Here is a 5,220-nt window from a genome sequence, read left to right as displayed (position 1 = left end):
AGAAAGATTCAATCTTTAAGTTCTAGAATCTTATCTTGTAGTTTCTTGTTAGTGAAGCAAATAATTTTAAAATTTTTGAATTAAATCTTTTTATCTTTTTATCTTATCTTTTTCAAAAACTTTATCTTTTTCAAAATTTGATTTCAAAATATCTTATCTAACTTCTTATCTTCTTATCTTTTTAAATTTTGATTTCAAATCTCTTTCAATCAACTAACTAACTTTTTGTTTGTTTCTTATCTTTTTCAAAACCACCTAACTACTTTTCCCTCTCTAATTTTCGAAAATATCTCTCTCTTTTTCAAAAATTCTTTTGATTAATTAATTGTTTTAAATTTTAATTTTAATCTTATTTTATATTTGATTTTCGAAAACTACTAACTTCCTTTTCAAATTTATTTTCGAATTCTTCCTTCTCCTCTCCTCTTCTATTTAATTAATTAATTACTAACACTTCTCTTCACCTCTCTTCTTCTAAAAACCGAACCTCCTTCTTCATCCTTCTACTCCCTTCTTTTTCTACTAACATAAAGGAATCTCTATACTGTGACATAGAGGATTCCTCTTTCCTTTATTATTTTCTTCTCTTTCATATGAGCAGGAACAGGGATAAAGGCACTCTTGTTGAAATTGATCCAGAACCTGAAAGGACTCTGAAGAGAAAATTAAGAGAAGCTAAATTACAACAATCCAAAAACATCTTTAAGAGAAACAACCTTTCAGAAATTTTCGAACAGGAGAAGGACATGGCAGCCGAAAATAATAATAATATTGCAAGGAGAATGCTTGGTGACTTCACAAAACCAACGTCCAAATTTGATGGAAGAAGCATCTCCATTCCTGCCATTGGAGCCAATAACTTTGAGCTTAAGCCTCAACTAGTTGCTTTAATGCAACAAAACTGCAAGTTTTATGGACTTCCATCTGAAGATCCTTACCAGTTTTTAACTGAGTTCTTGCAGATCTGTGACACTGTAAAGACAAATGGAGTTAATCCTGAAGTCTACAGACTCTTGCTTTTCCCTTTTGCTGTAAGAGACAGAGCTAGAGTATGGTTGGATTCACAACCCAAGGATAGCCTGGACTCATGGGATAAGCTTGTCACTGCATTCTTAGATAAATTCTTTCTTCCTCAAAAGCTGAGCAAGCTGAGAGTGGATGTTCAAACCTTCAAACAAAAAGATGGTGAATCCCTCTATGAAGCCTGGGAAAGATACAAGCAGCTGACCAAAAGATGTCCATCTGACATGTTTTCAGAATGGACCATACTAGATATATTCTATTATGGTCTCTCTGAATTTTCAAAAATGTCATTGGATCATTCTGCAGGTGGATCTATTCACCTGAAGAAAACGCCTGAAGAGGCTCAAGAACTCATTGACATGGTTGCAAATAACCAATTCATGTACACTTCTGAGAGGAATTCGGTCAACAATGGCATACCTCAGAAGAAAGGAGTTCTTGAAATTGATGCTCTGAATGCCATATTGGCTCAGAACAAAGTGTTGACTCAACAGGTCAACATGATCTCTCAAAATCTGAATGGATTGCAACATGCATCCAACAGTACTAGAGAGGCAGCTTCTGAAGAAGCTTATGATCCTGAGAACCCTGCCATGGCAGAGGTTAATTACTTAGGTGAACCTTATGGAAACACCTATAACTCATCATGGAGAAATCATCCTAATTTCTCCTGGAAGGATCAACAAAAACCTCAACAAGGTTTTAACAATGGTGGACGTAATAGGCTAGGCAATAGCAAGCCATATCCATCATCTTCTCAGCAACAGACAGAGAATTCTGAACAAAATACTTCTAATTTAGCCAATATAGTCTCTGATCTGTCAAAGGCCACTTTCAGTTTCATGAATGAAACAAGATCCTCCATTAGAAATCTGGAGGCACAAGTGGGCCAGCTGAGTAAGAAAGTTATTGAAACTCCTCCCAGTACTCTCCCAAGCAATACAGAAGAAAATCCAAAAGGAGAGTGCAAGGCCATTGACATAGTCAAAGTGGCCGAATGCACAAAGGAGGAGGAGGACGAAAATCCTAGTGAGGAAGACCTCCTGGGACGTCCCTCAAGCAAGAAGGAGTTTCCTATTAAGGATTCTGAGGAATCTGAGGCTCATCTAGAGACCATAGAGATTCCTTTAAATCTCCTTCTGCCATTCATGAGCTCTGAAGAATATTCATCCTCTGAAGAGAATGAAGATGTGACTGGAGAGCAAGTTGCTCAATACTTAGGAGCTATCATGAAACTGAATGCCAAGCTGTTTGGTAATGAGACTTGGGAAAATGAACCTCCCTTGCTCATTAGTGAACTAGATACTTGGATTCAGAGAACTCTACCTCAAAAGAAACAAGATCCTGGCAAGTTCTTAATACCTTGCACCATTGGCACCATGAGCTTTGAAAAAGCTCTATGTGATCTTGGGTCAGGGATAAATCTTATGCCACTCTCTGTAATGGAGAAGCTGGGGATCATTGAGGTACAACCTGCCTTGTTCTCATTACAATTGGCAGATAAGTCCATAAGACAAGCTTATGGAATAGTAGAGGACGTGCTAGTAAAGGTTGAAGGCCTTCACATCCCTACTGATTTCATAATCCTAGACACTAGGAAGGAAGATGATGAATGCATCATCCTAGGAAGACCTTTCCTAGCCACAGCAGGAGCTGTGATAGATGTCAACAGAGGTGAGTTAGTCCTTCAATTGAATGGGGACTACCTTGTGTTTCAGGCACATGGCCATCCCTTTGTGACAAAAGAGAGTAAGCATGAAGAACTTCTCTCAGTTCAGAGTCAAGAAGAGCCCACACAGTCAAACTCTAAGTTTGGTGTTGTGGGGCCACAACCAAACTCTAAGTTTGGTGTACAAACCCCATATCCAAACTCTAAGTTTGGTGTTGGGAATACCACACTTAAGTTGACCTGATCACCTTGTGGCTCCATGAGAGCCACTGTCAAGCTACTGACATTAAAGAAGCGCTTGTTGGGAGGCAACCCAATTTTATTTATCTAATTTTATTTTATTTTGTTTCTTTGTTATTTTTGTGTTGAATTAGGTACATGATCATGAGGAGTCACGGAAAAAATCAAAAAAATTAAAAACAGAGTCAAAAACAGAAGAAAAAAATTTTTACCCTGGAGGCAGCACGGGCTGGCGTTCAACGCCCAGAAGGTGCATCTGGCCGGCGTTCAACGCCAGAACAGAGCACCATTCTGGCGCTGAATGCCCAAAACAAGCAACAACCTGGCGTTAAACGCCAGGATGGTGCACAGAGAGGACAAACTAGCGCTAAACGCCAGGAACAAGCATGAAACTGGCGTTCAACGCCAGAAACATGCATTACATGGGCGTTGAACGCCCAGAACATGCACTAATGGGCGTTTGAACGCCAGAATGATGCATGAAGGCATTTTACATGCCTATTTGGTGCAGGGATGGAATTCCTTGACACCTCAGGATCTGTGGACCCCACAGGATCACCTCAGGATCTGTGAACCTCACAGGATCCCCACCTACCTCGCCCTCTCTCTCTCCATTCATGGTCATCCCTTCTGTTTTTCATTCACCACTCACCCAATCCCACCCATATAGCCGAATCCATCTCCCCTCACTCACCTCCATCTTCTTCTTCTTCTTCTCTTCTTTCTTTTCTTGCTCGAGGGCGAGCAATATTTTAAGTTTGGTGTGGTAAAAGCATAGCTTTTTTGCTTTTCCATTACCATTAAGGGCACCTAAGGCCAGAGAAACCTCAAAGGGAAGACAAAAGCTTCCACCTCTGAGTCATGGGAGATGAAAAGACTCATATAAACTGGAATAGCTCAGTTGGGTAGAACATGTGGCTGCAAATCAAGAGATTCCTGAGATACCTCAGGGGATAAGTTATCCTCCACAAAAATATTGGAAGCAACTAAGGGGAGGAACACGAAAATTACTAGGAATCATTCAACAAAGGCAAGGAAGAGACATAGAGGAGCTCAAAGAGCACCATTGGACCTTCAAGAAGACGCCACCTTCACTCAGGTGGATTCATTCCTTGTTCTTTATTTCTTTCTGTTTTTCGGTTTCTAATTATTATGTTTATCTATGTTTTGTGTCTTTACTTCATGATCATTAGTATGTAACCATGCCTTAAAGCTATGAATAAATTCCATTAATCCTTCACCTCTCTTAAATGAAAAATGTTTTAATTCAAAAGAACAAGAAGTACATAAATTTCGAAAATAGCTATTGAATTTAGTTTAATTATATTGATGTGGTGACAATACTTTTTGTTTTCTGAATGAATGCTTGAACAGTGCATATGTCTTTTGATATTGTTGTTTATGAGTGTTAAAATTGTTGGCTCTTGAAAGAATGATGAACAAAGAAAAATGTTATTGATGATCTGAAAAATCATAAAATTGATTCTTGAAGCAAGAAAAAGCAGTGAAAAAAAAAAGTTATCTAAAAAGAGTATATAGAAAAAGAAGGAGCAATAGAAAAAGCCAATAGCCCTTAAAACCAAAAGGCAAGGGTGAAAAGGATCCAAGGCTTTGAGCATCAATGGATAGGAGGGCCCAAGGAAATAAAATCCAGGCCTAAGCGGCTAAATCAAGCTGTCCCTAACCATGTGCTTGTGTCATGAAGGTCCAAGTGAAAAGCTTGAGACTAAGTGGTTAAAGTCGTGATCCAAGGCAAAAGAGTGTGCTTAAGAGCTCTGGACACCACTAACTGGGGACTTTAGCAAAGCTAAGTCACAATCTTAAAAGGTTCACCCAGTTATGTGTCTGTGGCATTTATGTATCCGGTGGTAATACTGGAAAACAAAGTGCTTAGGGCCACAGCCAAGACTCATAAGTAGCTATGTTCAAGAATCAACATGCTTAACTAGGAAAGTCAATAACACTATCTGAAATTCTAAGTTCCTAGAGAAGCCAATCATTCATAAACTTCAAAGGAAAAAGTGAGATGCCAAAACTGTTCAGAAGCAAAAAGCTACAAGTCCCGCTCATCTAATTATAATTAATATTCATTGATATTCTGGAATTTATAGTATATTCTCTTCTTTTTATCCTATTTGATTTTCAGTTGCTTGGGGACAAGCAACAATTTAAGTTTGGTGTTGTGATGAGCGGATAATTTATACGCTTTTTGGCATTGTTTTTAGGTAGTTTTTAGTAAGTTCAAGCTACTTTTAGGGATGTTTTCCTTAGTTTTTATGTTAAATTCA

Source organism: Arachis stenosperma, chromosome 5 (assembly GCF_014773155.1).
Source record: "Arachis stenosperma cultivar V10309 chromosome 5, arast.V10309.gnm1.PFL2, whole genome shotgun sequence".
In the NCBI taxonomy this organism is placed as follows: Eukaryota; Viridiplantae; Streptophyta; class Magnoliopsida; order Fabales; family Fabaceae; genus Arachis; species Arachis stenosperma.
Note: the sequence above shows the minus strand (reverse complement) of the source record.